The sequence below is a fragment of the Musca domestica genome, unplaced genomic scaffold (assembly GCF_030504385.1).
Source record: "Musca domestica strain aabys unplaced genomic scaffold, Musca_domestica.polishedcontigs.V.1.1 3, whole genome shotgun sequence".
NCBI lineage: Eukaryota > Metazoa > Arthropoda > Insecta > Diptera > Muscidae > Musca > Musca domestica.
The window spans coordinates 17,092,651-17,116,549 of record NW_026712299.1 but is presented as its reverse complement, the minus strand read 5'-3'; the positions used below and the strand labels follow the sequence as shown (position 1 = coordinate 17,116,549).

The 23,899-nt window shown below is 33.5% G+C and overlaps 1 protein-coding gene across 4 annotated transcripts in view; it reads left to right on the top strand.

The window, feature by feature from the left end:
* Nucleotides 1-1,040: 1,040 nt before the first annotated feature.
* The window catches only part of LOC101895957 (protein eyes shut), a 345,750-nt gene continuing 322,891 nt past the window's right edge, over nt 1,041-23,899 (top strand). For 3 of the 4 annotated variants that reach the window (XR_009342571.1, XM_059124732.1, XM_059124730.1), the window contains exons 1-2: nt 1,041-1,408; nt 2,184-2,322. The gene's annotated coding sequence lies outside the window, so the exon portion shown is untranslated. The remainder of the gene's footprint in view (nt 1,409-2,183; nt 2,323-23,899) is intronic. The other variant, XM_059124731.1, reaches the window with a different exon arrangement.

Below are 23,899 nucleotides of genomic sequence, written 5' to 3'. Positions count from 1 at the left end.
TATCAACCTACTTCGGTTTGTTGGTAGCTAGAATGCTTTCCACAGACGCACGGACATTCTTAAACCGCCATAGACCTTTATGTTGATCAAGAATATATATACTTTGTAGGGTATAAAATGTATATTTCGAGGTGTTACACACGGAATGACAAACATAATATACCCCCCATACTATCGTGAGGGTATAAAAATAAAATTTCTTTATAACATTTTTTATTTTGTGTTTCTTTCCTTTATAAAAGTATTCATTTCACATTTATCAGAGAACAAAAATTTAGCCCCAGATAGTCTATACTTTGTCGTGTCATAACCATATTGATATTTGGGATTGCAAGCAATCACAGAATGTGCTATAAATTTTCCAATGTTGCTATTTTCCCATGTGGAACGTATCAAAAGTTCAGTACGACAGAATTCAACGCATTTTTACTTGTCATAATTATGAAAAATTCACAATTGTTGTCAAGTTTGGACTTGCAAAAAAATCATTTTTACATCAGTTCGAAAAGTCAAAATTATTACAAAAAATAGTAGGTGCTATCATTTTTGATTGACAGCTTACCATATCTGACAGCCATAAAAATATATAAAGCAATTTTAATTTAATTAGTAAAACATATCTCTTTAACATAAGCGAAGAGAAAATGTTGAAAAATTCCCCTCTCTGTAATAATTGATATATTTTTCGCTCATGCTCTATCCACCTTGTAATAAAATGCAATTTAAATAATTATACCGGCATAATAGCTCTAACGTGCATACAAAAAACCGCACTACATACAACAACATAGCAGCCAATGTAAACAAGCCGGTAAACTTTGACAAAATCGTGGGTGCTGTGAGCAAACTCACCTTTTTGTGTAAAATACGGAGAGAGAAAGAGAGCAAGGATATTAAGAGAGAATGTGTTGGTGTGCATTTTGGTGGTGGATATGTTGTGTGTGGTGTAACACAACCATGTTATGGCTAAGAAATTAAGGTTAACATAAATATGAAAGGAAAGCGAGGAAAAACCCGTTAGAACGATTCAATTACTCGTGGCCCAAAGAAGAAATACCGTTAGCAGGGGTTGACTAACACAATGTTGCACCCTTGACGCAATAGTTAATGGCGAGCATTGGTTGCAAACGGTCGTGTTTCGATAGTCAAAGCGGCAAACCGAAAACCCAAACTGAAGTGAATGGATATTGTCAACAACACCTTTTTGGGGGAACAAAAATTGAATGAAAAGAAAAAATTAAGAAAAACCAAAGAAGGCCCTAAATAAAGTGAATTAAAAAAAAAAAACGAAAAATAAAAATTATTAACAGTGAAATAACAAAAGTAAAGTTTAAAAAAATTAAAGCTAATTTTCTTGTGGGTGATTGTTGGCTTAAAATCTAGAAAAAGGAATCTCCAAAAAGTGCTGGTAATTTCTAATTAATAAAATCGAGTTAAAAAGTAATCTAAAGGATATTGTGTTAACAAGCTAAAAGGATACTGTTATCCTTTTAATGAAAAGAAAAATCGCTTAAAATACCACTAATTCAACTTCATTAAAAAAGTTAATTTGTTGACAAATCTAATCTACATAGCTAAAGGATATTTCCCTTTTTAATCCTGGCAATTAGCAGAACATCAAAAAGTCTTGTTGTCTAAAGTCTATAGACTTTGTAACGAAGAATACCATTTTCCCATTGCAGGAGTGGATTTAAAAGTGTCGGAAAATTCGTTTCTTTGTGCTCTGTGTTTCCTTGTGTGTGTGTGTGTGTGTGTGTGTGTGTGCGTACGAACGTAGTCCTTACTGCTGCAGCCGCTGTCGGTTTCGTTTTATGCTTTCTTGTGTCTGTTCTAATTCAAAGGATTTAAACGTGACAACCTTAAAACATCGACTAAAGTAAATGTATTCAAGTGGATGGGAGAGGGGATGGAAATTTGTATTCGTAAAGGATATACAATATCCGGATAAAAATCCGTTTTTCCAATTTCTGTTATAATAAAAAGTTTTTGGTATTCGGAATGTTTACTAATTTCACTAAAGTACTCGATTGATTAGAGTAAATATCGAATATCCTGTTTTCATTTTTCTTTCGTTGTTTCTACCCCTTACAAAAAATAATATTCAATGTGCTCAATTTTTTGTTTTTTTTCAACGTTTACATGGCAACGTAACCTAACAACCAAACGATAACAACAACATATAGAACGAATGAAAAAAGCCTATTGTTAATATATCAATATTGAAACTTTATTGTATATACCTACCAAAACACTGACACATACAAACCAACCTATACTCAAAAAAAAGGATAACCAAAGGATAATGACCTAAAATAATGTTTGGTAAGTAAACAAAAAGAAAAATAACAAAATCATTCACATGGTATTTTGGGATATATGGAAATTCATATACATATATACATATGTTCGTTTTGTTTCTTTGTATTGTTAGTAGAAAGAAAAATGTAAAGAAAGGATCATAAGAATATGCTACAAAAATATTTCATAGGTTTCATATCTTTTTTTTTTGTTCCATTTCGTTAAGGGAAAAATAGGAACTACTTTCACATGTTATTTTTGGAATATAGAAGAATATTGAATTCATAGCATGTTTCAAGATATAATTTTAGATGAATGGAAAAATAAAATAAAGGATATTCTAGAATATGATATGTTGTAGAGGTCTACGAATAAAAAAGCAAAGGGAAATGACCAAATATCGAATTTTTTTCTCCAAACACTGTAATAATATAATGAACTAAATGAGAATTATTAAAAATAGGATTTTGAAATCATCATAAACCTTAATGAATGACATTATTAAAGATATATAATCCAATATATTATATACAAATCCAAGGTATTTAAATATTACTAGTCTGAACAAAAAAGTCTCTACCTGATGTACCAGAGGTAGTAAAGCAATATATCGAGCTAGATATAATTAAGACTATTTCACTTTTTAAGAGTTATTATGATTTCATTTCAATGTTATTATATATTTTTTATTTTATATATTTATTAATTTATTTATTATTAATACTTATTATTATTATTATTATTATTATTATTATTATTATTATTATTATTTTTTTTATTTATTTATTTATTTTTTTTTTTTTTGATGGTGGACTGGGTTTGTACATTTTTAAACCCTTCGCCATATCGTGTATTATGTCTTTGTGCATTTTTTTGTAATATGGAGAAGGAAGGCAGATAGACCCATAGTTACTTCTGACGATCTTGATAGAATCACTTTCTGATTAGATTTATGCATGTCAGTACGTCTGTCCATGCATTTTTTGTGAACAAAATATTATTTTTTTATTATTATTATCCGATTGAGATGAAATTTTAAGACAATATTTGTTTGGCCCAAGGACGGGTTAATTGTGCACCAAATGGCCTATATCAGCCTAAATGACCTGAATTTTGGCACATCCGACCGAATTCGGTCTAGAAGCAATTACATCGAATTCGGAGAAAATCGGTTCAGATATAGCTATAGCTCCCATATGAATATATTTCATCCGATATGGTGTTAAAGTCCCTCGCATTCATAATATTCGATAACAATGAAATTTGGTACCAGATATCTTATAAAACTCGGAAATACCTCTGCCAAATTTTATTGAGACCGGTCCAGATTTGGATATAGCTCCCATATATATCTTCAACCGATTTCGGGTTAATTGTACGCCAAATCGCCCACATCTGCCCAAAAGTCCTGAATTTTGGTACTTGCGACCGAATTCAGTCCAGACGCAAATACGTCAATTTTGGTGAAAATCGTTTCAGTTATAGCTATAGCTCCCTTACATATGTTTCATCCAGTTTGGTAATTTAAGTCCCTCACATGCGTAATATGAACTCCACAACAATGATCTTTGGTAAATGACTTCAGATATAGCTCAGAAATAAGTCCCTAAAGTCCTGAATTTTGGTACATCCGACCGAATTCAGTCTGGAAGCAATTACATTGAATTCGCAGAAAATCGGGTCAGATATAGCTATAGGTCCCATATGTATATATTTCATCCGATATGGTGTTAAAGTCCCTCACATTCATAATATTCGACAACAATGAAATTTGGTACCAGATATCAGATATAGAGCTCGGAAATATTTGGTACCAGATACCTCATAGAGCTCGGAAATACCTCTGCCAAAATTTTTTGAGACCGGTTCAGATTTGGATATAGCTCCCATATATATCTTCAACCGATTTCGGGTTAATTGTGCACCAAATGGTCAATATCAGCCTAAATGACCTGAATTTTGGCACATCCGACCGAATTCAGTCCAGACGCAAATACGTCAATTTTAGTTAAATCGTTTCAGATATAGGTATAGCTCCCTTACATATGTTTCGTCCGGTTTGGTGTTAGAGTCCCTCACATTCATAATATTCGACAACAATGAAATTTGGTACCTGACTTAAGATATAGCTCAGAAAGAAGTCCCTAAAGTCCTGAATATTGGCACATCCGACCGAATTCAGTCTAGAAGCAATTACATAGAATTCGGAGAAAATGGGTTCAGATATAGCTATAGCTCCCATGTGTATATATTTTATCCGATGTGGTGTTAAAGTCCCTCACATTCATAATATTCGACAACAATGAAATTTGGTACCAGATATCTTATAAAGCTCGGAAATATTTGGTACCAGATACCTTATAGACCTCGGAAATACCTCTGCCAAATTTTATTGAGACCGGTTCAGATTTGGATATAGCTCCCATATATATGTTTAACCGATTTCGAGTTAATAGTACGCCAATTCGCCCACATCTGCCCAAAAGTCCTGAATTTTTGTACATCCGACCGAATTCAGTCTAGAAGCAATTACATCGAATTCGGAGAAAATCGGTTCAGATATAGGTATAGCTCCCATATATATGTTTCATCCGATTTGGTGTTTATGTCCCTCAAATTCGTAATATCCATTCCACAACAATGTTATTTGGAAATTTTATCGAAATCGGCTAAGATTTGGATATAGCTCCTAAATATAGCTAATCCGATTTCAGGTATATTGCAATTGTATTGTATATGCAATTAATATATCAGCCCAAATAGTGTGAATTTCGGGACATACATTTTATGGAACTCGGCTCCGACATATATTTTTTTAATTTAATCCTTCTCATGCATTCTATAGCAATCTTTTTTGGTATAAAAGATTAAAATGTCTCCCTCAGATTTGGTGAAAATCGATCCCGAATTGGATATGCCTCCCACATATTAGTTTCCTCTGAAACCAAGCTATAACTGCTCTAAAGCCAAATGTTGATATGTGGTATGTTCTACTTTAAATAAATTCTTTTTTTACAGGAGATCTACTAAAGGAGATCTACTAAAAGGGTCGGCCCCGCCCGACTTTTGACTTTTCCTTTCGGGTTTGAATATAATTTAAAACTCCCTTCAAACGGGATCGTAGCAAAAAATATTCTGCAATTTTATTTGCCATTAATTCTACCATACGACAATTTTTTTTCCGAAATTGCTGTAAATGTTCCTATAACTTCACTGCCTAATAGTCAGTCAGGGTAGTGAAAAACTCCAAGTGGATTTGATAGTTCTCGGTTTGTAGACCAAACCCCCGAAAGAATATTTATAGCTGTGACCACGTACAATAGAACTCCATTAATTTGAGACATATTTCACAGCATTTAATATAGAGCTTTGAAAATTTTAGAGAGCTTTGGAATACTTCAAGTATCATAGATAAATATTGTCAAGTCGGTCGATTTTTGGTATAATCACTATATGAGGGCAATATTTATACCCTCCACCTTGGAAAGGAGGGTATATTAACTTTGTCATTCCGTTTGTAACATCCTTAAATATTCGTCTTAGACCCAATAAAGAGTATATATTCATAATCAGCATAAAATTCTAAATAACGATGTCTGTCATTGTTTGACGTAGAGCGCCAAAATTTAGCAGAGCTATTTGCATTGTGTCTAGGATGGTTGGTATTGAAAATGAGATATATCGGTCCACGTTCTGGTATAGTCCCCATATAACGGTACCTCCCGATATTCGGTATTTTGATGATTTATGCCACATTTTTTCACGGATTTGTCTGGAAATTGGTATTTGTAGGTCATAACGGGTCCCTGAGCGTGTGGCTAAACATTGCATGTATAGGTCCACGTTGTGGTATAGCCCCCAAAAAAAACGTCCTGATATTAGGTATTTTAGTTTTTTTTTTTGCCACATTTTTTCACAGATGTTTCTAAAAATTGGTATTTGTAGGTCATAATGGTTTCCAACTCCGGTGGTAAAACATTGCATGTATGGGTCCATGATTTGGTATAGCCCCCATATAACGGTACCTCCCGATATTCGGTAATTTAATGATTTTTGACACATTTTTTCACGGATTTGCCTGAAAATTGGTATTTGTTGGTCATAATGGGTTCCAGCTCCGGTGGCGAAACATTGCATGCATGGGTCCATGATTTCATATACCCTCCATATAACGGTACCTCCCAATATTCGGTATTTTAATGGTTTTCGCCACATTTCTTCTAATGTTTTTTTTACCCTAAGGTGGAGGGTATTAAAAGTTTGGCCCGGCCGAACTCAATGTTTTTTATTTGTTTTATTATTAACTTAATTTCAGGACTATATGGGGACTATACCTATCTATTTTGAAATTTTGCTGTACCTTCGAAAAAGGTAAAATCAGGAGGTGAATTTGTATGGGCGCTAAAACATTTACTTACGTTGAACATTTTCGCCGAAAAGGTTTTTTACCCCTTAAAATCCACGATGACAAATAATGGCCAAATAAATTAAAAATTGTGGCCTAGACCTCGGAAACAGCTAAAATCGGTGTGTAAATTCATATGAGGGTTATACCAAAATGTGGACCTATATTAATAATTTATGTAAAGATGGTTTCTTCTTACTAAGAACTTTAATTTCCAAAATAACAAAGGTATTCGGTACAAGATATTGCATACAGTATCTGAATAATTGTGTTGAAATTATTGCTATTTACTTCAAACAAGAAGAAAATATTACTAATATTCCAATGAAAATATCCAGCATAATGTTTTGACCTTCACTTATTATTTTAATTTTTTTTTTTTCAAAGCCACCGTAAGGAGAATACGTCTTTCCAACATCGTACCAAAAATATTTCTCTTTCCCCGAAACCCCGAACTCTAATAATATACACCCCCACTGTGTGAATGCAGGATATAATAACCTTGTACACTTGGCTTGACAATGAAATATTAAAAAATATTTATCTTTTTTTACGAGACGACATTGTGCTTAATTTGTATGCAGAAAAATGATTCCTTTGGCGATATATTTTTGTTTTTTCTGTGTTCATGTGACTTAATAAAATAAAACGATTATTTTTTTTGTTTTCTTTCTTTTTTTTTTCTGTGTTTGTTATATCCTTAAGTAGATGAAACCAAACAATGAAGACAAATAAATGTTTTAAAATATGTTCAACACAAAAGATAGAGAGAGAACGAAAATAACAAACTTAAGATGATTATAATGTTAATGTACATATTATTTTTGGTATGAATCGCATTTTTATTCATTAGATTGTCAAGATGCAAAAAAACAAAAATGACAAGAATATTTTTTAATGTGAGAAATTTCGGAATGGCATGGGGCCCCAGCGGGGCCGCTGTTGTTATGTGGGATAATTGGAAAAGATTGGTTTGGAAAATGAGATGAAGCACACATAAAATATTCTAATTTAAGTTTGGTTTGGGAGGAATAATATAGTTTCTTGGAGATGGCGATATAGATTCGGACCCATTTTTTAGCATTTGGAAAAGCCCCAAAGTAGAAGCTATTCCCAGATTAAGATAAAATAAATATAAAATATTATAATTGGTAAAAGATAACATTTCATAATTGGTGAACTGAGGCCATGGTCGATTTAGGGTAAAAGTTTCGATGCTCATTAACTCTTGAGCCAAAATCATTAACAAATATTGCCAAATAATATACCGTAACGCCTTGGATTTGGCAATGTTCCTTGATGGTTCGAAAAATTTGCATAAAAACAAATTTTAGGCTCATTAATCAAATTTTAGTATCAAAATATTTGTTCTTTCTCAAGGAACAGTGGCAAAATAAATTTTTTACCATATTTTCGCCATGAAATGTAGGGTATAATAAGTTTTGTCATTCCGTTTGTAACTTATCGAAATAGACCTCTATACCCTATGAAGTATACAAATATTCTCTTTCAGAGTAAAATTTAAAAATGATTTATATGTGGATGGTTGAAATTTCGATAACTGCACGATTGAGATAATAATAATTAAGAATTGAACACATTTTCCGACGGAAATGGTGGCTACATTTTGCCATTTGGCGGTTAAAAATCCCTAAACGATTTCATATAGCCCCTAGGTAACAGTACCGTGTCATTTATCTATGTGTATACAGGGTTGCCCATATTCGACGGACCTTTGGGCCCTTTGGGCCCATTCCAATCGACGAGGCTTGTCCGCAGGCAACATTCTTTGCGTCAATTGAATTTTGTACGGGAACAAATGCAAATCAATGCGAATAATCCGTTGTAAAGTGGACTAAGCCATGCCCAACTGCTGAGAACGGCGTTTTTGGGATGTTCTTGGGGACCTCTCAACACTGGCTCGTACGGCAGCGATACTCTCGGTCGATCGCCTTGGTCGACTTTTACATGGCCTCTTCGGATTAGAAAGAGCCTTACCAGTCGAAAATTTTTCGTATAAACGCTTAATGGTGTTCTTAGAAGGCGCACTTCTCACATTTTTTAAAAGCACGTTGAGTTTTCACAATTGGCTTCTTGTGTTTAATGCAAATTTCAACTATTTCGCTTGGCGTGTATTGGTTCATGGTAAAAATCTGCTTGGACTGACGCTTCAAACGCGGTATGTCATTAAGCGATGTGACATCTCTGTCAAAAGTTATGGCGTTGCCAGATGGGTCCGTCGAATATGGGCAACCCTGTATAAGAGTAGTGAAATATATTACTGACTGACCTGGAATCAACGCCCAGACGATACGGCTGAAGCTAGAATCATGAAATATAGAACGAGGTGCTTGTGTGTTGAAATTCGTACTAGAAGGGTACGAAAAGTACTAAAATTTACTTAAAACGTAATACTTTGTATTTAACAAATGGAATGAGCTCAAATTCAGAAATTTGAGATAAAAGTCACTGATGGAGTGTAGGATAGATGTACTCAATAACTAAAAGGTATAAAAATGGTACAAAAATTCTAAACTGGTACTATTTGGTATTATGTGGACGGAGAAAACTAACAATTTGAAACTTGCTATGAGAATCAAGGTTGGAAAGTAATTTTAAAGTGTGTATTACATTTGTACGAAAAGTACTAAATGGTACTAAATTTAAAATAGTTTGGCTTGGGGTAATCGGGTGAAGGTGGAAATTTTGTATTGTGTGGTTTTGCAATTATGTACTGCAAGTGCACGAAAAGTACTAAATAGTACTATATTTGATACAATTTGGTATTGGATGAACATATAATGTTTGAAATCTGAAATTTGGTATTAAGATTGCTGTTCGTGTGTAGCCTGGACGTACGGAAGATTGTATTTCTGTACAAAAAGTACTAAATTTGGTATTGGATGAAGGAATTCCGAAATTAGATATCTGTACAAAAAGTACTAAATGATGAAAGAATCACGAAATTTGATTTTGATGTCTCTGTTAATATTAGGAATTGAGATATGGAATTGGTTATGAAAATGTATATTTGCACGAAAAGTAGTAAATGGTACTAAATCTGGAATTGGGTGAAGAGATATAGCTGGAATCCTGAAATTTGATATTGAGGTCTCTATTAATATTCAGAATTGAGATATGGGGGTTGTTTTTTTTTAATGTTTACAATATTTGTACTTTGGTTTGGAAATCCGTCCTACATTTGTACGAAAATGGTACTAAAGTTGGTTTTAGGTGAAGGATAGGGCTGAAATTCTCCATTTTGAAGTTAAGGTCTCTGTTGGTATCTGGGATTGAGATATGGAGGTGGTTTTGAAAATGTGTACTATAATCGTATAAAGTACTAAGTGGTAAGATATTTTGTATTGGGTGAAGAAGATAGAGATAAAATCCTTAAATTTAATATTTAAATTGCTAATGGTATATGTGCTGAAGATTTGGCGATAGTTGGGGAATGCATCCTACATTTGTTCCAAAAGTACTAAATGGTACTAAATTTGGTATTGGATGAAGACATAGAGCTGTATTTCCGAAAATTGACATTGAGGTCTTTATTGACATTTCAAATTTAGATATGGAGGTGGTTTTTGAATAGTTTACTATATTTGTACGAAAAGTACTAAATATTGTATTTGGTGAAGGGATAGAGCTGAAATATTCAAATTTGATATAAAGTTCTTTATTGATATTTGGTGATGGTTTTGATATTTGGTAATATTGATGTGGAGGTGGTTTTGAAAATGTTGGTGAAGTTCTAAATAGTACTAAATTTGGTATTGGGAACAGGGATAGAGCTGTTATCCTGAAATTTGATAAAGTGGTCTTTGGTGGTATCTGGAATTGATATATGGAGGTGTTTTTGGAAATGTGTACTATATTTGTACGAAAAGTACAAAATGGTACTAGAATTACTAAAATTTAAAGTACAAAATGTGTTCTATAATTGTACGAAAAGTACTAAATGGTAGTACTTTTGCTATTGGGTTAAGGGATCAAATTGGATTTTAAGGCCTCGCATGATATGTGGAATTGAGATATGAAGGTCTCTGTTGGTAAATTTGGTATTGGGTGAATGGATAAAGTTGAAATCCTGATATTCGATATAGATGTAACTGTTGGTGTCAAGTGTTGAGAGAAGGAGCTGATTTTTGAAATACCTCCTGTATTTGTATGAAAAGTACTAAATGGTACTAAATTTGGTATTGGGAGAAGGGATAGGGCTGGAATTCTCAAATTTGATATTAAGGACTCTGTTGGTATCTGAGATTAGAATATGGAGATGATCTCGATAACGGTTGGTGTCTGGGTTTGAGATAAGGAACGGGTTTGCACATGAGTACTAAAACTATACGAAAATTACTGAATTCGGACTGGAGTAAATGTATAAAGCTGAAAATCTGAGATTTTATATTGAGATCACTGTTGGTTTCTATTGTTTACATATGAAGACGTTGAAATAGTTTTGGGCAGAAATAATGGATGTGGGTCCATAGTATAATGGTTTCACTAAAATCCTCCTCAGTAAATTCAAAATTAAAGAATTTGGACTGTTTGGTGTTAAAGTTCAACATTTTCCTATGTTTCTTTCCGAAAAATGAAACATTTGACATTTATAGTCTGAAAATTTGGTACGAAGTTTTATTAAAAAGCGTCAAACTGAAAAAAATGTGCAGTTTGAGTACTAGAAAGGCCCAACACGAACTCTTGGAACGAATATACATTTTTTTATGTGGACTTTTCGAAGTGGCGGACGTTTTCTAGCAATTCGATATTTTTACCTACTTTATACAGTGTAAAATGGAACTTATCGATCCGTTCCCTCAGAGATTTTATCATGGAACGATCCAAACTATCTTCAGAAGTAAAAACGTAATCGAAATGTTTGAAAAGTCTAGTAAAATTAGAAAAAAAAATAAAATTTTGACTCGAACAAACTGCCATAGTAGTCGAATAGAAGAATCACATCCAATGTACTTTTTTGAGTCCCTACCACATTCAAGACTAACCAATTGATACATTCAAATTTATTCCCATGTAGAAGAACTTCTAACACATTCATATGTCTCGACAATATAGAAGTACCCAGGTAATTAATCTCTTTGCCGCATTTTAATACACACACACTCACTCACACGTGCAGCAGCTTAAAACGATTGTCCTTGTTCAAATCCATCAAGAAAGAAACAAAAAGCAAAACACGATTGTTAGTGACATTTCATAGCGTTTTATTAAACTATAGATGAAACAAGCTAAACCCGTCTATGTTCAGTCGCTCATTCGTTGCGTTAATTGGAGCAGCACTTCAAATTGTTATACCAAGGCCAATGAAAAAGGCCTTCAGACCCGCGTTTTCCATTGCCTTTGGATTTGATGCTTTAAATGATGTCGGCGGTGTCGTTCGCGGCAGAATTCACAAAGATACACAGACAGACAGGCAGGCAGACAGACATATGTATGTAAGTGTATCATCTCGTCGTCGATGGTGTTTAAGTGTGTTGAGTTGTGAGAAATGTCGCCTGCCAACCAACATTGGCAAATGCAAATAATTTACATGTCTGTGTATTAGTTGGAGACAGGAGCACAGGAGACAGGAGGTCATATGAAGTAGGAATGATACAAATATTCATACAATATCTATATTTACATATGTATGTATCCACGTGTGTACCCCTGACTGTTTTACACATACCACAGAATACAATGTCAACGTCCGTATGCAATCCATAACAACACGATGTATGAAACACTTGTATGAATGGTAAAATATTTAAATTTATAAAAACATTGATAAAAAAAGAACTCAAAACATTTAAGTACACACAAACACACATCCATATGGGGGCCAAAGTCGCTCTCATTCACAAATGTTAAAAAAAATGTTAAAAGTAAAATAAGCTGTATTATATGCTCATGTATATAAGTGATGAAACTTGAACACACGAACACACGTGGAGTGGCAGTATTTTTAAAGCATATATTTTTAGGGGGTTTCCATGGCAATGATGCGAATGCAGTGAATCTCCACTAAGCATTTAAGTATCTTTTAATATTCGGCAAATAATCATTTAAAATATACATTTTTCATTCTTAAAAATAAACAAGTTCAATGTTGTTTTGACCATGGGGAACATATAAAGGCGAGCTGGCCTAAGATTTACGCTGGGTCAATCAAGTGGTTGACTACAGACATTCATTAAACACTTAAAAGAGCGAATATTTAGTAGGACCTGATATAACATTATACGGACGTATAATGAAATCGGACGAAAACTCAATGTCGCAGAGTTACAGGCAAATTTGAAGAATAAGACTGTGAAATTATAGACATTTCGGATAAATCCTTAAAATACAAAATATTCGGCGATATCTCTATAACTTAAAGTATCAAATTCCAAATAAAATAGTTGAAAACCTATTAAAAGTCGTTTACGAGAGAAAGTGATTTAAGAGAATGGATCATACGCCAATAAGACAAACTAATTAGTTGTCACATTTGCCTGGAAAAGAATCTGAATCTCAGTGCGCATATAAGAAAGGAGACGATGAATTTTAGTAATTATTATTATTATTCTTTCCTTACTATTTTATATTAAATAACATATTGGATGGGTCATAATAACCTCGGTGCTGACGAACAAGGATTCTGTATAAGAAACTGACAATAGAAACATGATATTTTCCAAATTCCAAATATACCTGATTTTTTTTTTTTTTTTTTTTTTTTGAGAAGTATGTAAGCCTTTTAATATTGTAGTCATTTTTTATACCCTACACCACATAGTGGTAAAGGTATTATGTATTTTGTTTGTAAATTGGAAAAGGAAGCGATATAGAGCCATAGTTACTTTTGAGCAGCGCTGCTCAAGAAAAAATATCTCTTTCCAGTCAAATTTCTCTTTGCTTATTTAAATCAATAACAAGACAGTGTTAAGTCATTATTTGTACAAATATTTTTTATCCATTTGCTTTATAAATTATTTTAGCAAACATTCGTGTTTAAAAACAATTAATTGGAATCGTAATAATTAAAGAAAAACTGAATTTAAAATTTCTCTTAAATTATCTCTTTTTTCGACTCATGTTTTAGAACAAAAGCAGGGCTGCTTTTGAGGATCTTCATAGAATCACTTTCTGAGTTAATTTATGCAGGTCACATTGAGATAAAAATTTCAAAACAACATTTGTTTGCCCCAAGTACAAAATTAAGATTGGTGAGAATCGCTTCAAGTTTAGATATAGCTCCCAACCGATTTTGGGTTAATTGTGCACAAAATGCGTAATATCAGTCCTAATTACCTGAATTTTATCACATCCGATCAGTCTAGAAGCAAGTACATCAAATTTTAAGAAAATCGGTTGAGACATAGCTGTAGCTCCCATATATATGTTTCATCCGATTTGGGACCAGATAACTTATGGAGCTCAAAAATACCTCTGTCATCGAGATCGGACTAGATATAGCTCCCACATATATATTCATACGATATCAGGTTTATTGTGCACCAAGTGGCTAATATAAGCCCAAATGGACTGAATTTTGACAATTCCGATTGAATTCATCTTAGAAACAAGTACTTCAAGTTTTGGTGAAAATCGGTTCAGATACAGCAATAGCTCCAATGTATATGTTTCATTCAATTCGGAGTTTAAGTCCCTCACATGTGTAATATGCACTCTACAACAATGGCATTTGGTACAAGATATTAGACACAGATCAGCAATACCTGTTTTAAATTTTATCGAGATCGGTTCAGATTTGGATATAGCTCCCACACATATTTTTATCCGACTTCAGGTTTGTTGTGCTCCAAATGTCTAATATCACCTCAAATGGACTGAATTTTGGCTCTTCCGACGGAATTCAGCCCAGAAGTAAGTACTTCAAATTTTGTTGAAAATCGGTTTAGATATAGATATAGCTCCCATACATATTTTTCATCCAATTTGGTATTAAAATCCCTCACATGCGTAATATACGCTTCAGAACAAGGATATTTGATACCGGACATCAAATACAGCTCGAAAATACCTCTGTCATTTTTTTAGATTTTTATATACCTTTGACATTATATTCATTCAATTTTACGGTTATAGTCCATCAAATATGTAATATCAGCCCAAACTGGATAAATTGTTTCATACATAACCTAATTTTTCCATTTGGAGAAACTCGGTCCGGTATGTCCATTGCTCCAATAAATATTTTTTAATATAAACCTTTTTCGAAGCCATATTATGCACTATTTGGTTCATAGTTGGTTTGATGTACTTCACATAAATTCCCAATATAAACTTTTTATTACGGGAGCTCTACTGAATAGGCATAGTGGGGTAGGATATCATATGGGCCGACTATACGACTTTAGACATTTCCTTACAGTTTCTTTTTTTTAGTTTTATGTTATTATTTATTAATAAAGATTTTCTTAAGCCTAATCAAATCTGTCGAACAAAACAAGAATTCTAAAAAATCACTGTGAGTCACAAGGAAGTTTGACTGTATCCTTGTCAATGATACAACAATTCACAAATATTTAGCTTATTATCCATTGAAAATATTGAAGATCACTTTTAAGCACCTTTTAGTTATTTTTCAACTATTTCCAATACAATTTACTTCATTTTCCAGTGAAAAACTTTTGTGAAGAGTTCTTGGTTAGGCATGCTTCTGTATTATGGTGGTCGTTTTATAAATGACAGTACTGCTATTTAAACCTTCGTTAAAAAATACCAAATTTTTCTAAAATAGATAATTTCAACCCAGCCGAGCTAATGTATTATGTCAAAGAGAATCATTTCCGAACTTAACCTACCTTAACCCACCATTAACTTTATAACTCCAAGAGACATGTGGAAATCCCCATTTGTGTGTGTGTGTTAATATTTTCGGTATGGCACTCAAAACAAAGAAGAATGTCAAAAAATAAGGAATATAATAAAATTAAATGAATTCCTATTTTGTCTTTTCCCCTAACATCATTGTTTGAATTTTTTTGTTCAAATGTGTATATGTGTGTGAAACACGTTCTGGTGTCTGTATGGGTGGCAGTAAGCCACTGTTTAACTAAGTATACCCCCTTGTATGGGTGTCTATGTGCATATCCTTTTGTTTTTCTCATTGTAACATTTTTATTTGTTACGTTAGAACTTTCCAAAAAAAAAAATTATCCGAACGGGAGGAGCAGGGATAGCAGGGTTTATTTTAACTGCATGTTTGCCTTAGACTGAATTGTTTACATTTCTGTTATTTAACGATGTACAGAAACTAACATATGTATGCAGTGTGTAGGGCGTACGATACGCGTTAAAAGTGAATGGGTGTATGTGTGTGTGCCTGAATGAGATTTAAACAAGGAATTACAGCAACAAAAAGTCTGTTTTTAGTACGGATTTTTATGTGCAAAGTTTGACGCACATATGCGGTTAAAGATAAAGGCACTGCCGTTGTAATACCACTTGTTAAAACGAAAACAAAACAAAAAAACTGAAAAACGAACGGGATTTTTAATTTTCCCATTAACATTAAATGTTCCGTACCAACCGCTTTTTCCGCGGAAATGCTAAAAGAACATTTGCGGTTTTATAATTGTGCAAGTAGTAGTATGATGGGTAGCATCAGAATGTTGTTCGTTCGGTCGTTCTTCCATTAAATGCATGAACATGAACGACTATGTTTTATGCCATTATGAATTTTTCATTATTTCATTGAAGAGTGTACACATGGAAAATATGTGGAACAATTAAAGATATGACTTAATATTTAATGTTTATAATAATTATTGCAATTTCTTCAAAAGGGTTTTTTGTCCTATTTATCAGCATTTAATTTGAATTTATTTAACGGGAAAGGGCTCATGAGGATCCCAAGTTTTTGCTGGATTGTTATAAATAAGCTTATTTTAAATTGAGTGTCCTGAACAATGAGGATTCAAGGATATTAGCAAAAACATAGCACAATAGAACCACATTCAATTTTTTACCCTACACCATATCATGGAGAGGATTTTGACTTAGTCATTCCATTTGTAACTTCTCGAAATACTCATGTCACACCTTACAAAATACATTTATTCTTGATCGGCCTAAAATTCAATGTTGATTTAGTCATGTCCGTATCTATGTGTGTCTATATGTCAGCCTGTCTGTGTCTGTAATCACGCTATCTTTCCAGCAAATTGAGAAAATTTTGTACAGATGTGTATTTTGTCAGTAAAGCTAAATTCGTAAATTAGTTATGTCGGTAAACATTTTCGTATATCCTCCATATAACGGTACCTCTCAACATTCGGTATTTTGATATATATTGTACCGGAATTGTTTAAAATTTCGTATTTAAAGTTCATAATGGGTACTACAGCCTATGACAAAAACTCGCGTATACAAGACCACGTCTTCGTATTGCACCCATATAACGATACCCCCTATATTCGGTATTTTCATGATTTTAGGGGCACTATTCATCGGATTTTTTTTCAAATTTCGTATTTGATGTTGGTAATAGTTCCTACAGTATATCCCACCTATCAGGGGTTTAGTTTGAGAGGTATTTCTCAACGAAAAAATTTTGAATTATTCAAATATCAAGCCAAACGCCAACTGTGATATGCACATAAAATTCCATTTAATACTTTTCGTACAGTTATAGTACACTTGTCCAAAATCATATAAATTCCAGATACCAACAGAGACTTCAATATCAAATTTTAAGATTCCAGCTATATCGCTTCAGCCAATATCAATATCCAACTTAATACCAATTAGTACTTTTCGAATAGTTATAGTACAAATTTTCGAAAACCACCTCTATATCTCAATTGCAGATAAAAATAAAGACTTCAACATCAAATTTGAGGATTCCAGCCCTATCCCTTCATCCAAAACCAAGTTTAGTATCATTTAGTACTCTTCTTACAAATTTGATACATCAGTCCATCAATTAGTACTCTTCGTACAAATTTGATACACTAGTCCAAAACCACTTCCATATCTCAATTTCACATACCTATAGAGACCTCAAAATCGAATTTGAGGATTCCATTCCTAACCCTTCCAATACCTCATTTAGTACAATTTAGTACTTTTTGTACAAATATAGTACACCTGTTCAAAACAACCTCCATATCTCAATTCTAGATACAAATATACCCCTCAACATCAAAATTAAGGATTCAAGCCCTGTCCCTTCACCCACACCAACTTTTTTACTATTTAGTATTTTTCGTGCAAATATTGGACGCATTTTCCCACCACCGTTAAATCCCAAGCATAGACAGCAACAGTGACATCTACATCAAATTCCAGGATTTCAACTCCATTTCTTCATCCAATACAAAATTTAGTGCCATTTTGTACTTTTCGTACAATTATAGTAAACATTTCCCAAACCACCTTCATATCTCAAGTCCAGATACCAGTTATAGGACACATGTCCAAAACCACTACCATTTCTCAATTCCTGATACCAATAGATACCTCTACATCAAATTCCAGGATTTCAAATATATTTTTTCACCCAATACCAAATTTAGTACCACTTAGTACTTTTCGAACAAATTTAGTACAGCTGCCCCAATTACCTCCATATCTCAACTCGAGATACATATAGAGACCGCAATGTGAATTTGTGAAAAATGTGAATTTCAGCCCTACTTTTCGAACTAATTTAGAAATTTCCAAAGCACTGCCAAGTATCAAACATAGATATCATCAGTCAACAAAAATAAAAATTTCAGAACTTCATCTCTATCCCTTCACCCAATACCTGATTTAGTATTATTTATCCCTTTTTGTACATATATAGTACACATGAATACATTTATAGTACACATATACATGAACAAAAAGCCAAATACCAAATTTCAGATTTACAGCACTATATCTTCAGCCAATACCAAATTGTACTATTTCAAACAATTAGAGCACACATGTCAAAAAATTTTCGTACTTTTCGTGCACTTGTAGTACCACCTCATTATTACAAACCAACAACTCTTAGGGACCCCAATACAAAATTTAAAAATTCCAGCTGCATCCGTTGACCTTAAACCAAACTGTTCCTAATTTAGTACTATTTAGTACAGTTCGCACACTTAGTACTGATTTCCAGAACGACCTTTATAAATATGAAACTTACTTACAACCAAATTACCAAACCAAAGTTTTTAGCTTTATCTCTTCACATAATGTCAAATGGTAAAATTTTCGAAATTCAGAACCATTTTAGAACTTTTTTAACCTTAAAGTTAGAAATTGAAAAAACTCTTTGGTACATCTATTCCGCACTCTCCGAGGTCTCCTAGTAATACTTTTGCGAATTCATGTAGCTGCACATCCTTAAACCTTACCACAATGACACTCATATCTCATTCCGTTTGTCCAAAACAAACTACTCCATTTTTAGTACAATTTAGTACTTTTCGTACCCCTCTAGTATGAGTTTCAAAACTCATGCATACACATCAAGACTGACCCTCAAAAAAAATGTCAAGATTCTAGTTTCAGCCATTTCGTCTGGACCTTGATTCTCAGTCAGTCATTTATTTCACTACTCTTTTATATATATGTAAAAAGATTTCCCCTCTCCATTTTTGAGTTAGATTATTTAAATTAACAAATAAATTATAAACAACCAAACACAACATTGGTAAACGTTACAAACATACACCTCTTAAAATGAGTTAAAGGAAAGCCAAAACACGTCTAAACTTCTCACCTCTCACGTAGCTCACGTTACCGTGACAGACGTGTTTGGTCGAAGTTCGTAAAAAATTTGTTTATGTTTGCCTCAGATAAATAAATTTACGCTCCAAAAGACTTCCTCTTTGTCTATGTAAAGTGTATTGGAGTTTATGTGTGAGGTGGTGAAGGAGGGCGGAGGGGGAGTGTGGAATCTCCTTGACTTCCCGTGTTTGCCATTAAGTGGAAGTCAAATAACAAATACCCACATACTGAGAAACAAATTAAAATGAACCGTCTTTCTCTACCATCCGATGGGTTTAATGATTAAATTAGTTTACCGTAATTACTGACAGGCTCATTTAAGCAGCCACAAAAGTAATTAACAAAAATTGTTATTTACTGGGGAACCCTTTTGGAAGATGATGAGGAGGGAATTGGTTAGGAAAGTTGTAGATTATCTTTTGTTACATGTCGCTCATTTACTCAAAGGCAGTAACAACTCAAAAAATTCGGTTTCGAGAAAAAGGCATTTTAAGTCATCAATTGAGATTTAACTTTCCAAATTCAATCGAGTATTTCACAAAAAGTAATAATAATTACATTTTTTTCATAGAGGACACCGGATATCAATGCTAAATTTCTGTTTAAATCAGGAATGAGTTATAACACCCTTGAGTCTTGTGTAGTGTTATCCTAGCCCCTATTGTTAATGCCAAGCCGTTGGGGGACGTACCAGAAGTAGTGGTCCACTCTATACATTCTTCATAGCAGATCTTCAGATCGATCTGATCGATAAGATAAAATTTTATAAGATATATAATTATTCGAAATTTGGACCCTTTGTGGCGGAGGTATTTGGTGGTGTGGACCGATATTGTCTATTTTCACACCTGACCTAGCATTGATAAAAATATTGTAAAGTTTGCACAAAATCGAATAATACTTTCTCTTTCTAAAAAGAACATTATTTTGAAAAAGTTGATCTTTCTGCTGGGGAAGTATCAGAAAGTGTGGATCGATGTTGTCCATCTCCGAACTCGATAATACTACGATGTATCAAGTTTGGACCAACTCGGATATTCCCTTCGATGATTATGGTGCACTCCAACCAACCAGACAAACAGACGGACAAAGGGACACCCCCAAATCGACTCCAAATGTCCTGAAATGGATTTGATCTCAAGAGACCTAGGCTCTAAAACCGTTATGTACGTTGATGTACAGGGTTACCCATATTCGACGGACCTTTGGGCCCTTTGGGCCCATTCCAATCGACGAGGCTTGTCCGCAGGCAACATTCTTTGCGTCAATTGAATTTTGTACGGGAACAAATGCAAATCAATGCGAATAATCCGTTGTAAAGTGGACCGAGCCATGCCCAACTGCAGAGAACAGCGTTTTTGGGATGTTCTTGGGGACCTCTCAACACTGGCTCGTACGGCAGCGATATTCTCGGCCGATCGCCTTGGTCGTCTTATATATAGCCTCTTCGGATTAGAAAAAGCCTTACCAGTCGAAAATTTTTCGTATAAACGCTTAATGGTCTTCTTAGAAGGCGCACTTCTCACATTTTTTAATGTTTTAAAAGCACGTTGAGTTTTCACAATTGACTTCTTCTGTTGAGTGTAAATTTCAGAGCGCTCGCGTGGCGTGTATTGGTTCATGGTAAAAATCTGCTTGGACTGATGACTCAAACGCGGTATGTCATTAAGCGATGTGACATCTCATCATGAGAGTAACTATTAAAACAAAAGAGTTGTGAAATCGAAACGACCAAAAGTAAAATCTTGAAATTTTACACTAGGGTCAGTCTGTGTGCCTAGGGGTGTCCATTACCATTTGGTATTACGTGAACGGATAGAGGTAAAAACTTGAAATTTGGTATGAGAATCAAGGTTGGAAGGTAAGTTCGATATATGAAGGTGGTACTGAAAATGTGTACTAACTGTACGAAATGGTACTTAATTTGGAACAGTTTGGTTTAGGGGGAAAGGATGAAACTGAAATTTTGTATGGTTGGTGGTAGGTTTGTGATAAATAGGTGGTTTTGGATATTTTTACTACAAGTGCACGGAAAGTACTAAATAGTACTATATTTGGTACAATTTGTAATTGGGCGGACAGATAGAGTTTGAAATTTGGTATTAGGATCGCTGTTCATGTGTAGCCTGGACATAGGGAGGTGGTTTTGGGAAATGTGTACTATAATTGCACAAAAAATACTGAATGGTACTATATTTGGTATTGGGTGAAGGAGTAGATATAAGATTCCGAAATTGGATATTTCGATGATGGTGTCTGTGTTTGTGATTTGGGGGTTGTTTAGAAATGCGTTCTATTTTTGTACGAAAAGGGCTAACTTTGGTATTGGGTGAAACAAAGGGACCACAAGTTTGAAAGTACTAAATAGTACTATATTTGTACGAAAAGTACTGAATTTTGCAATGGGCATAGTTGAAATAGGGCTGTAATCCTCAAATTTGGAATTGAGATATAATTTGGTGTCATGAAAATCAATGTTATCGGTTTTATTTTCGAATTAGAATTTTATCGGTTTTGGTTGTCATAGAAGCCAATGTTATTGGTTTTGTTATTGGAAATAAACCAAGTTGCTTAGAGCTGTCACTTTTCATTTGCATTGGATTTTTTAAACAATTTTTAAAGGATATTCAAAGGACTAAAAATGTAGATTTTTTAAACAATTTTTAAAGGATAAAGGACTAAAAATTTGGATTTTTTAAACAATTTTTAAAGGACTAGAAACTTGGATTTTTTTGAAAGAATTTTTAAAGGATATTTAAAGGACCATAAACGTGGATTTTTTCCAGAATTTTTAAAGGATATTTAAAGGACCATATATGTGGATTTTTTAAAGAATTTTTAAAGGATATTTTAAGGACCATAAATGTGGATTTTTTAAAGAATTTTTAAAGGATATTTAAAGGACCATATATGTGGATTTTTTAAAGAATTTTTAAAGGATATTTAAAGGACCATATATGTGGATTTTTTAAATAATTTTTAAAGGATATTTAGAGGATATTTAAAGTTATCTCCGGCAACTCCAGTGGGTTGCTGAAATTTCTAAGAGCTTTTCTCGTCACCTTTTCTGAGCGTTCTTCGTCCAACAACACAAAAACTACCACTGCTGATGCCATCATACTTTATTTATAGCGACTTATTCCTTTTTTTATTTTCGTTACTTTTACTGATATTTCAATGGCAAATAAACAAACAACACAGCTGTTTCGAACATTGGTTTTATTTACATTCGAAATTGAGAAAACCAACTTGGTTTCATGACACCAAATGAAACCAACATTGGTTTACAAAAACGACAATAAGCAAAACCGACATGGTTTCTGTGACAGCCCTGATAGAGGTGGTTTTGGAAATGTGTTCTATAATTGTACAAAAAGTACGAAATTGGGCACGACTGAAGGAATAGAGCTTAAAATCTCAAATTTAATATTAAGGTCACTGTTGGTTTTTGAGGCCAACATATGAAGACACTGAAATAGTTTTTGACAGTAAAATTGGATGTGAGTCCATTGTGTAATAGTTCTTAAAATTTTGCACACGTCTGTGTTTTCCCAATAGACAAATAGTAAATCTGCCATGTAACGGTAACTCCCGATATTCGGCATTTTGAATTGTTTCAAATTTTGTATTTGAAGTTCGTAATGGATACTACAACCCTTTTATTCGGCATTTTGATGATATTAGCGACATTATTATCCGGAATAGTTTTTAATTTCGTATTTGAGTTTCGAAATCGGCACTACAGCCTATGACCAAAAGTTACTTATGCAGGTCCTAGCCTTCGTACAGTTTCCTTATAACGGCTTCCATTTAAACGGTATATTTCTGCGATTAAAAAATGAAGGTACTTCCAAATGGCAGAGGGTAATAAAAATGCGGTCTGGTCGGACTTAGGTACTTTTTCCTTGTTGTATTTAGGTTATGCCAACTCCATACACAAAAATCTAAAAATCGAACCATGTTATCTTATAGTCACTACACAAGCTACATCCTGATATTTAGAGTTTTTAAAATTGAAAGCTAATTTAATGGTCGAAATGGCTTTAATTTAATGTTATTCCTTTTTAGATGCTAGGAATTCCTAATTCAAAAATTCTGAATTCTTTCAAAGCTTTAAACACATTTTTCTATCGATTTTACTGTCATTTTGAATTTTAATTGAAACTCGCCCGAATATTGAAAGTCGCATATATTCCAATATAACAGCATTTCCATAGAATTCTAAAATTTAGAGCATTAGCTCAATATAATATTAAAAACCAGTAAAGAAAGTCTTAAAGTCGGGCGGGCCGACTTTATGATACCCTACACCACGTTGCTCATTATATAGAGCTCCACATAACAAATAAAAGTTTTTATGGGAGAATTCAAACATACACGCTATGATTATAATTATAATTTAAAGTTCAAAGGACTAAATATGCCGAAGCATTTGTATCTTTTAAATTCGGAATTGTATTGCCCATTTGGTGTACA